Source organism: Lissotriton vulgaris, chromosome 8, assembly GCF_964263255.1.
Source record: "Lissotriton vulgaris chromosome 8, aLisVul1.2, whole genome shotgun sequence".
In the NCBI taxonomy this organism is placed as follows: domain Eukaryota; kingdom Metazoa; phylum Chordata; class Amphibia; order Caudata; family Salamandridae; genus Lissotriton; species Lissotriton vulgaris.
This window is the reverse complement of record NC_141696.1, coordinates 541,569,972-541,582,216: the sequence shown is the minus strand read 5'-3', so window position 1 is coordinate 541,582,216 and position 12,245 is coordinate 541,569,972.

The window sequence follows — 12,245 nt, the reverse complement described above, 5'->3', positions numbered from 1 at the left end:
GTGGCCAATGTAAAAACACTATTTTGTGAGTCTCAAATTAATTGTGACTCGCAAGATAGTGTTTAGCGACTCGCTATTAGGTAAGGGCATTCCCTTCCCAAAGCCATGTACAAATGTTTTGTGACCGCAATTGTGGTCGCAAAACACTCACAATTTACTGCCCTCTTCAAGAAGGTGGTAATGCATTCGGAAAAGGGAAGGGATCCCCAGGGGACCCGTTCCCCTTTCCAAATGCAGGCGAAAATAGTATTACAGGCAGGTAGTGGTACCAGGGACCTTTACCTGCCCTTAAAAAAGGAAACAAAAGCATTTCACTTTTCTTTTTTGAAATACATCAGGCTACATTAAAAAAAACTACTTTATTTAAAAGCAGTCCCAGACATGGGGGTCTGCTGAGCCCAGCAGGCCACAATACCTGGGAGGGCCTGCCATTCCCAATGGGGTCGCAAATTGCGAGTGGATCATTAATATTCATGAGCCTCACATTTTGCGACTTCATTGGGAATCGCAATCAGTATCTGACACTGTAGTACATTGTAAATTGCGACTCGCTATTTGCGACTTGCAATCAAGCAAAAATTGTGGTGCGCAATTTACAATGGTCGTACATCTGGCTCTAGATGTGTTTTTCTATGCCCCAATGAGCAGTTGGCCACTATTTGACGTTTTTCTGAGGATAACATAAAGTAACTATAACTCATGCCCTATGGTAAATATAACTCATGCCCTCATCGTGCTCTGCTAACTGCCCCCATATATTATATCACTCATGACATGTTCTATCACTTCCCCGATGACATCACTGTTACATTTGAAATCACTTAATTGATACAAAAAATGTGCATGGCTGCGGCGTGACTTATAGTTACTTTAGTTCACAAGTTATAGCTACTTGAGATTACTATGACTAGTACACTTCAGTGTTTTTTTCAGTTACAAATGTAATGGTGCCACTAAAATGTAGGTGAACTCTGCCTGCCACCCACAGCAATAAAGATACACTACCCTCAAGGAACATCAATTTAACGTTTTTTATTTAGGGCTCTCAACAAACGGATACATTTTGACAGTCTTTCTCATGTGACAGGGTTTGTTGGCGAGTCCCAAATAAACCGCCTTAAATTGATATTCCTGACTAGGACCGTCAACGGTCAAAATGTGCCTACGTTTGTCTTTTGATTTTATTGCTGTTTTTCCCAATCAAACAATAGTTGAACCTTAAATCCGGGAATGCTGCTTATATAATTTTGTTGCAGACCTAGTGGCAGTCGCCACTGAATACTTATAGTTAGGTCTGCTTTTCCATAGAAAGAGCATTTTTAGCCTGCTGATAACCTTGACCTCATTTGATGAATCTTTACAAAACTTTCCATAAACAAAGTTCATCCACCTCAGCTGCTTTCTGGAAGGTTTTGGGGTGATCTGTCAAATGGGGGCCGAGATAAAAGGGGGTCCCAAAATACAGAATACCCATGCATTTCTGATAGACTTCTTTAAGACGAGCTACAACAAAAACTGCAGAACAGAATGACACAAAAATTGGCAGGAATAGCTCTTGGTCTGCAGATTGTGCTTTGTGTGCTTGGTATAAATCCTTTGAGTAGTTTTTGAGAATTAAGGGTAAAATTAACTGTATATCTGGATGGTTGGGCCTGCTATAGGCTTGAGAGACTCTTCCGAGAGCGTCAATTAAAAAATTGAGTGGCCTGATTGACCAGGAGAGCTTTATTTCCCTTGGGCTATCTCACTCTTGTGGGACCAAGTGCTCTGATTTGCTGTCAGAAACATGAAAAAATGTTGCTAGTTGCCATTACAGGACTCAGGGATGTATTACCCTGTCCTGAAATTAAAGAAAAATAGCATATGGGGGCAGACTAGGAATACCCTGACCCCAGGGTGCATGGGAGGACCAGTTAAGGCCTCCTCCCTGGGGCCAAAATGAAAAAAAATTGGTAGCAGAGCCACATGTATTATGTTTATGCCCCGGGGAGCCAATCCCCCTGGGCTTTATTCATGAAGTGGAGGGAGTCTGCGTGGCCCCCTTCCCTGAGCCTCCAGAAGCCCTAATATTTATTTATATGGGGAGGGAGGTAATGGCGCCCTCCCCGAGCCTGAAGAAGGCCAGGCGAGCTCACTCACCTTTAAGTTTGAGGACCCAAGGTGATAGGGTCCCCAGGTCTAAAATCGGCTTGTGTAGGGAGCCATGTGCCCCCCTCCCTCTCACAATCCCACCGAGCCCCAGGGTAGGGGGTCCCTGGGGCTGGTATAGGCCTGGGGAAGTGGGCCGTATTCCCCCATCCCTTGAAAATTATACCAGGCCCTGGGGGATGGGGTCCTCAGGCCGATAACAGCTTGGGCCACGTGGCCTACCCTCCCCTTTTTTAGATATATGTGCAGCCCTGGGAGATGGGGTCCCCATGGCCTAAAGAGACTCAAGGTGGGGGCCACACAGCCCCCTCCCTTTTATTTAAATAAGTGGCCCTAGGGGATGGATTCCCCAGGGCCTAACAAGGCCGAAGGAGTGGGGCTCACAGCTCCACTCCCCTTTAAGTAAAAAGCAAATGGGCCCAGGGGGATGGGGTCTCAATGGTCTTACAAGGCTTGGGAGGGGGGATGCATGGCTCCCCTCCCCTTTTAAAATATATGTTTGGCCCTGGGGGATAGGGTCCCCAGGGCCTAAAGATGCTTGGGTAGGGGGGAGCGTGCTTCGATAAAAAAAGGGCCTTGGCGAATGCGGTCCCGAGGGTCGTGCCCTCAGGCCAGTGTGCTGAGTGGGATTGGCTGCGTATGGGAGAGGTTGGCAACAGGACCTAGCCACAGGTCATGCCTTGTGGACAATTCCCCCTCGCGCTTGGCAGAAGGCCTTGTGCAGCATGGTGTTGTATGCTTGCAGGGCTTGGCCACCAGACCCTGTGGCCAACCCCTTGCTTTGTACGTCCAAAGGCCTTGCATAGTGTGGGGTTGGTTGCATGTGGACAGTTAGCTGCAGGGCCTGGTGGGGGGTTGCATTTATTTATGGTAATTAAATATTACTTTACATTAAAAAAAACTAGAAAATCACTGTAAAAAAACAAAGGTTAAAAAAAATTATTGTTAGGTGTGATAAAAAGATCTGTTTGTCCATGTGCAGAATGGGGTTGGCTGCCTGTGGGGAATTAGAAGCATGTCCTGGCCATCAATAGGGCTGCAAAAGAGTTAATCGACCCATTGCCGGACATCTATCCTGGCTGATGACGGCTGATAGCCAGAAACCGGTCCTAGGAGGCTTAATTCCGGTCCAGGGAAGACATGGCTTTGCAGTTCAGGCTGGACTGTTCCCATGAGGCACAGGGTTATGGCTGATTTGCATATGGCCATGTCTGAACTGGGGTGGTGTGGAGTGCAAAACAACGATGGATTTAGGCCCAGATCTCTGTACTGCGGTGAATGTATGACATTGTTCAGCATTCTGTTCATCAACTGTTGTTTTTGCACTTTCAACATAATGCAACATCCATAAAAACTGTTTATTTTAGGTCAAAACAGGATCTCACATATGAGTACTAGCAATAAACAATATTAGAGAACTGCTGCTGAGTTATATTATTGAAAACACACGTCATTATCCATGAATATTAGATGTAAACACATTTATAACTTGGACCAGAGTGCATGTGCACTGTCAGTGTCCTGCCCAATGAAGGAATTAAAGAGCTGAAATTGGATCGCAAATTCAAAGCTGTTCGGAACAGGGGCCCTTAAAACACATTTAGCCCAGGGCCCCCGAAATCCTTCAGATGTCCCTGTCACATATTACCTCGCCAGGAATCCTGTTTGCATAAAACGGTGGCAAAATGTGTTTGGAGCAAAATTAAAAATTGCCTTATGTTACCACAAAAGGGCGTGAAATAGCGCAAGCCAAAAAGGTTTTCAGACCCGGCTCCCGAGCCATTATGCATTAGCCTCTTCAAATGCTCCTTAATGCCGAAATAAACACATCTAGTTATGAATGGTAGAACCCTTCATTTAATACTGCAGACAAAGGCGCCCCTGTGATGTACATCTGTGTGCGCAGGGTGTGTTTTTAACTGCTGAGCCGGCCATATTTCTTCATGCGCAGTTACCAGATAATAAAATATCGAGCAATATTTCACGTAAAGCTCTGGATCTCTGGCCATCTTCGCCGAGCGGATCAACAAACAGCCGTTCCAATTTCGTGTCATACCTGTGATCCATTGCTTCATAAACCTGCCACCCCGACTAACACCCATTAGTGCGCGCGAGTGATGAATTATCGCAATCATTCCTGGGCGATTACCCGACCAGTGGTCTAAATCTGATAAAACCTGCTGTAACTCCAAACACAGAGGGCCCATGTCGTGCAATATGTATGTGTCCACCGGGAATGCTTCCGTGAAAATGTTGAATCGGCATTTGTTCGTTTAAGAAGCAAATGTGTTCAGCAGGTTCGTGTATGGAACACCCATAGGACATGCAGGACATATGGTAAGAGTTATAAAAATAAAATGGAAAAAGCTATGTCTTTATGGCCTGTTGGAATCATAATGTAATGAAAAGTCACCCAGTGCTCTACTAACTGTGAGCACGGGAGTTATGCGAACCTGTGTCCAGTGTTTGTCACATTATTATGGTTTTATTGCACTTTTCACATAATCCACGGTCTGCAGGCTAATGTTCAGTTTGATACAAAAAAATCTAGTTGAAATGGATCAAAATGTACTTTAAAAAATACTACGTGGTGCCACAAAGTAGCAGACACTTTGCAAAGATTAACTGATCACATGTCAGTTGCCGATTGGTATATTCAGGTCTTAAACTATAATTATTGTTTCTAATTTTAAACATAATCAACAGGCCTACAAATCCCAGAATGCAAAGAAAAATACCTGGACTGGATGAGGTAAGCATGGACTCGGGAAACATAAGAGTTCTAGGTGCAATGAAGCCGATTCTGTTCAGGTGATATCTAGCTTACATGCAATAACTGGTATTATGGGAAGGGAGACGAGTGGAAAACGTTTGGCAGTGACATGTAGAGGACTCGAATGGCAGGAGAGGGCACAAGGAAAGCTCTGGGGTTTGGTGGATGTAAAGTAGTCCGTAAACCAGTCAGCACATGGAAGAAGAAAACATGACGTGTTGTTGTATCTAAATGATGCTTCTGGGTACTGTAGTAGACCCTAAAGTGGTGTACCATTTCATGACTTTAACCTTTCAGAATTGATTGTAAAATGTAGGGCGTTTAAGCAATATATATGGAAGGCTGTGCTGTAAAGACAATTGCTTGGCTCCTTTGGAGAATCTCCAAACTCCCCAGCAGAGATTTGGACTCAGTCCCTGCACTCCTAAGCTCGGTTCAATTTGGGGCTGGTATTAAAACATTTTTATGGCTATAATTACCCTGGCCAAACCTGCATGTGTTGCTTCAAAAAAATACATGTTAAGTGAATCAGCTATAAAAATGGCAGTATGCAGACCTCTTCCGCTACAAACACACTGGGCCCGATTCACAAAGGTAAATTGATGGAAGTCTAACTTTACGACTTTTGGTATTCACAAAGGACATTTAAAAATAGTAAAGTTAGGCTTTTGTCTCAGTTTTAGTCTCAGTCAAACTTAAGACCAAAACTTAAGATTAACTGATACAAAAGTCTAACTTTACTACTCATAAATGCCCTTTGTGAATACTGAAAGTCGTAAAGTTAGACTTTCGTCTCAGTTCACCTTTCTGAATTGGGCCCACTGCCTTTTAGGTCAGGGACCCATCTTTATTAAAAATGCTAATAATATTGCTAATAACAACTTTTTTTATGTAATGCTTTGTGTTGCACTTTTGCCGTTTCTAAGTGGGGGAATTCTGATAAGTCAAGTTGGCCATGTTGACTAAATCGCATGCAACTGCACACACACCTAAAATGAAGGCTCTCTATGAAGTTCAGTAGAATAGCGGCTCCTCGATTATGGTGGAAGAGTGTCACCCCACTAATAAAAATGCCCCAAGAAAAGGCCCCAGAGATGAAAAATGAAATGTTAATAAAGTTAGTTTATTGCCATTTTATTTTTCACTAATCCGCATCCCGAGCCAAATGTCGGGGTGGGGTAGGGCTTTTGCTGCTGAGTGGCAGCAGCAGGGAGAAGTGGTGAGCTAGGCACTTAAGTTTAAAGTGTGCATGTCACTTTGGCTGGCTGTCTTGAGGCAGCCAGCCAGACATTCACTTTTTAAACACTACAATCCTGGTTGGAAAAGCAAGCACAGGCCTCCAGGTCTCCGGTGCAGCGCTGAAAGAGCCCTCGCTGTTTAATCCTGAGGCCTCATTTATGAGGCCGTGCGTCACTTTTATGCCGCTGGTGCGCCACTTTTTGTGACGCATCGGCGGCGTAAAACATGCCTCCTGTTGCGCACTATTTACAAAGTGACGCATCTAAGCAGATGCGTCACTTTGTAAACCCCTGCGCTACATTATACCTGCGCCAGGTATAATGTATGCAGAGGGGGTGTTCCCCCGCAAAAAGCCTCATAATAGTGACGCAGTGAAATCTATGAGATTTCACTGCGTCGCTTTTAGGACGCTGTTGCGTCAAAATCTTGCGCCTGCCTCACAGCAGGCGTAAGACTGACGCAAGCCCTTTCACATGGGGCTTTCCCCATGTGAAAGGACGCATTGCTGGAGTTGCGTCACTTTTGTGACACACTCCAGCAATGCGTCACTTTTCGCTTACAGATACGTCAGAAATATTGACGTATCTGTAATTCCTTGCGCAATGATGCGTCATATTGTAAAAAACACTCTTAAGAGGAAATTTCCTTCTTTTTATGCATGATGCAGATTTCATGACGCATAGAAATAGGAAGTGATAAGGAGAAATAAACATGTTTCTCCTTGTTACACTATGCCGCTGCGATGTACTACATTTCTTTACAAAATCATGCAAGACAGCTCAAATAAACCCTTTAATGGGTTTGTAAATTTTACCTAAGCCTTTGTGTTGCCTTGTGTCATCTTGCATGGCACATGGACAATGCAAAGGCTTAGTAAACCTGGCCTTTAATGCTTAAAGAATTGTAATACTGAATGATAATAGCTGCGCAGCTTTATGGTAGGATGCTTACTACCCGACTGAATTAGGAATCCCAATTAAACCTTTAATCAGTGGGAAAATCCTAGGCTTAACATTCGGTTCCAAATGTACTCTTTCTCTTCACGTTCAGCCGACTATATCATCCTATTGTAATCAACTGAGAATTTTCAGAACAAGTCGCTTCGTCTGAACCCAGGCAGCACATTCTTGGCAGCAAGGCGTTATTTGGCCCCGGCTTGGACTATTTCAGGGCTATTTGCTGCCACCCACCCTCACCACTCTCTGTGCCTTCCATTCCTTCTCCTTAAGAAACTGTTCTCCCTGCTTTCCCGTGCTGCTCTGATAGGCTCTCAGGGAGCACAGAGCAGCGTTGAATTTCATTACAATGCAGCAACGGTGATTGACACTTTTGTTATACACTGATGCTATGCCATGTCAGTGAATTACTGAATTTGCATTCACTCATTCACGTTAATGGCTCTCGTTGAGAGCCATGCATTCCAATAGAATTATCCTGTGGGAATGAAAGAATTATTAGGTTCCACCATAGAGGATGGTGATTAAGGTGAAGCCTTATGATTGTCCAACTGGGAGACAAAGCATCTGAGAAAAATCATTGACACTCTCAAAGGCTGGTGATGAATGTAGCGATGTACTGGTTTTCTGATTTTTAAACCCCAGGCAATGCCTGACACTACAGTGTTCACTTGTTCATACACTTAGCAGTGATAACATATTAGAGTATCGTAAAGGGATTCAAATCAAGAACACCCACGATGTCTCACTCCTTCATTTCATGAATAGTCAGGAACACAGAGGTTTGTGGCAAATAGATTAGAAAGTATTCTTTATGTGTCCGTTTCCTTACTCCTCCTCATCCCACGCCTCTCTCTAAAATTCTTTCTCTCTGCTTCTCTCTTCGTATCCATGTACCTTCTCCCTTTTTTTCTAGTTTAACTCTCTCTACCTCACGTATATATACCTCGCATCTTTCTCAATACACCTTTCTCTTACACTGTCCCTCTCTCATGACCTTACCTCTCTCTTATACTCTTAGGGGCAGATTTATGAGGCCGTTGCCCCTTTTTGCGCCGCAATTACGTCACTTTTTTTGACGCAACTGCGGCGCAAACAATGCGCCCTATTTACAACGTGACGCATCTAGGAGATGCGTCACGTTGTAAAGCACTGCGCCATAAGGAGGCGTTCCTGCGCAGGGGGGGCGTTCCTGCGCAGGAACGCCTCCTGAAAGTGGCTGAGTGAAATCAATGAGATTTCACTCAGTCACTTTCAGGGCAATGCTGCGTCAAAACCCTGCGCCTGCTTGAAGCAGGCGTAGGTCTTGATGCAGTATTGTGCGGACGGTGTACCCCCGAGCCTTGCTGGAGCTGCGTCGCGCTTGTGACGTAACTCCAGCAATGCGCCACAGTTCCGGCACAGATGCGTCACGCATCTGTGCCGTTTTTGCACCATGGTGCGCTGCATTATAAATGCGGCGCACCATGGGTGGCGGAGCTGTGGCGCACTGTGGCGCATGTTAACTGGCGCATCCCTGGGGATGCGCCAGTTAACATAAATCTGCCCCTCAGTGTCACTCTCTCTCTACCTCAACTCTTTCTCTCCTGCTTGCGTTTCTCTGCACCTCACAGGTCTGTTTCTATATCATGCTGTATATGCTCCATCCACTTTACAGCTCTCAAATTTATTTTGCTTTTTTTCACCTCTCTATCTCTTTTCCATCTTTCAGTACCACACTTCCGTCTACCACTCAGCATCTTCCTCTCAATTTATCACCCCATCCATTCAGTACCTATTACCCCTTTCACTCTCTTTTTACCTCTGTTCCCTCTTCATTACCACTCTCACGAACTTGCTTCTTACTATATTTTATCTACCTCCATCTCTATCATTACTTTCTATCTGTCAATATCTTCCTGCACTTCCTTTTTAATTTCACCTCACCCTCTCTACCACACAGTTCTCTCTCTCTACCTCAACTTCTTTCTCTACCTTTGTATCTACCCCATCTATTTCTTTACCTCACCTGTCTCTCTATTTCACCTCTTCACTCTATTCATCTGCCTGCTTCACAGCTCTCTCTACCAGACCTGCCTTCCTATACTTCTTCTTACGTCACCCCTCTCGCGGCATCCCTGGTCTCTAAATCTTGCATCTGTTCGTACTGCTTTCACTACCAGACCTCTCTACCTGTAGACCTGTACCTCTCCCTACTGATACCTCTACTGTCCACCTTCATAATCTCCTTCTACCTCCCTCCTCAGTGTTCTCGCCAATCCCTCGCTTTGCTGGTCCTTTTCTATAATGCTGACTCTCTCCAAATCTTACTAAAACCTTATCTTTGTCTCTATCTCTATATGCTGCTTCCTCTCTGTATGTTTCTTTCTGATTGCCTCACCTTTCTGTGTTTACATTTTGTCTCTCCCTACCTCATTTCTATCTCTACCTCGCGTCTCCCTCTATTTAGCCTCTCTGTCTGTATACTACTCACTTTACCTCTTTGTCCTTTTCTGTCTTCCTGCTTCTCCCAGTTCTCCTAAAACAGAAGGTGACCCCTGTCAAGCTAAAGAACTGTACTCATTGGAAAGAAGACTATGAGCAAGAGGGGGAAGAGAATTAGGGAGAAACATTAGATTTGACCTGATGTAAACGAGAAACTTCTTAGAGCAGTGCTTTGTTTTTCCATGTAGTAGTGATCAGGGGAAAAGTGAAGCAAGATACATTTGTGAATCGAATAGCTATGATTTTTTGTGCTGTGTGCTTATGTTTTAGCTTAGTACTATTCACTAGTCCACGAAATATCCATAATGTAATTTTTCCCTTTTTTATTCGACAATGGGAGGAGCAAACTGGTAAAACACTGAGGGGCATATTCTCCAGCAGTTATCGCCAAGTTATCAGCACTTTTCTGCCGCTAATGCGACAATATTTTTATCACCCTATTCTCAAGCTTTTTGGCGTTAGCAGCCACTATTAACATCGCCAACGATGTTAGCGACAACTAACACTATTCATATGCAATGTAGGCATTCCGGTGTTAAAACGCATGCTAACCCCACTTCGTGATATTCTCAACGATCGCCCGGACTAAGGCCCATTAGCGGCTGGAACTTAAGACCAGAAAATAGCTGGTCTTAAAAATGGGGATAACACTTGGGGCCATATCTCAGCAGGTTTTGGTACTGGACAGCGCTGCAAGCAATGTAGCAGTGCTGCCCTGCGACAAGGCAACAGCGCAGTGATGCACACCATCAATAAGATAGTGCACAATCCTGGGCTCTTCTCATGAAAAGTGTTGCACTGCTGCGACAAGACAGCATTGCAACACTTCTCACAACGCCCTTCCTGCAACAGCAGGGATGCGCTGTATTCACTGGACAGCGCTCCATGATGCAAGTAATGACAATTACGCCAGGAGATACTTCAGTGGCGGTTGCGCGCTGTGGTGTCATCGTTTGGAAGCATTGGTGGAGTGTTGGTGTGGAGGGAGCTGATGAGACGTTCTTCGGTGGCCTTGATCCAGCTGCAAGGGCGTACGATGATTCCGACGGCGTTGGGTGGGCAAGGTGAAGACGTGACGTTACCAATGATGGTCGGTCCAGGAGAGTCCGGGTCGGGGCTGCAGTAGAAGTTCCTGCTGGCGGAGGTGATGTGCTCGACCTTGTGTCCTGCTATGTGGCTTGTTACGGTGACTTCATGCTTGCGTCTGATGTAGGGGACATTCCCCAGGAGGGTGTGGTTTCCTGGCCACTGGGGCTGTCCAGGTGGAACTTGAGCTCACCAAGTAGGATGTCATCGGTGGATGGGAGACCCGGGGGTGCAATGAGGTCTACAATGGTATTTGAGATGGGGGACCATGGCCCAGGGGGCCTGCACATGAGGGTGCCACAGAGGATGGGCTTGGGCTTGGTCCGGATCTGCGATTTGAGGTTGTCCATGGTCACCCATGGGTCATTAGAGTGCGTTGTCAGTCTGAGTGTGCTTCTGTAGGTGATGGCAGTGCCTCCTCCTTGACAGTCGGGGTGCTCCTTGTGGGTGAAACTGCAGCCGTCAGTGATGGTGATGGCAATGGCGATGTCCGATCTGGAGCAGAGGTTGATCCTGGCAGGCGAGGTGGCGTCTAGGGTTGATGGCGAGGAGGGTGCTGGCATCGTAGCAGTGCAGTGTCCAAGAGGAATGCTACTTGGTGCTGAGTACGGTCCAGGGGCAGACGGACGCAAAAGGCGTACCATTTGGGTTGCCTTTGGCACAGGAGATGACTATTACGACACAGGCAGTACATCGTTAACAAAGCAACTCCGACAACGCAGGTGCCTTTACATCCCATTCGATGACATTGTGAAGTCAGTAATGGGGTAACATGAAGTGTTCAGGTCGGTATGGTTTCTGGTATAAAAAAGGAAAAATGGGGTGTGTTTTGGGGTTAAATATGAAAAATGGGGTGTGTTTTGGGGTACCATATGAAAAAAGGGTGTTTTTTAGGGTGAAATATGAAAAAAGGGGTGTGTTTTGGGGTAAAATATGGAAATTGGGTTGTGCGTTTGTGTCAAATTTGATTTTTGGGTGTGTTCTGGGGGCTCAATAGGGAATTCCAGCTCAGTTTGTGGTGCAAAGGTTAGTTTTGGGTTGCACTCACTGAAGTGGGAATAGTGATATTAATGTCTCCGCTATGCAACACCTACTCTGCTGTTGCAATGTGCCTAGTATCAGTATGCATTGGAATGTAAAGCTATGTAATGTCATGGGTCACAACTGCGCATATGCCTTGGGCATATGCATTTCGCACGCGAGTGATACGCCGCTGTGCATGGGTGCACATCGGCTGCCATTGAGAAATGCTGGGGGGGCTGGACAGTTGTGAGGTGGTAAACGCTGGAAAAAAACTGAATGGGGCATGGACGCAGTGATGTGTGTGGTGGCAGGTGTTGTAAATATTTTAATACGGGAAGTCTTACCTCGAAGCCTGGTCCTGTGTCTTTGTTGCTCCTGCTCTACTGTTTCTGCTTTAAGGAACAGGAAGTAGGCAGCCAGGTTCCCCATCCTGAGCCAATCAAAACGCTGCGATGCAGCGGTTGGATTGGTAATTGACAACGGAACAAGGCATGCAGCCAGGGGCTGGAGGAGTGGGCGCATTTTCCATGCAGGCT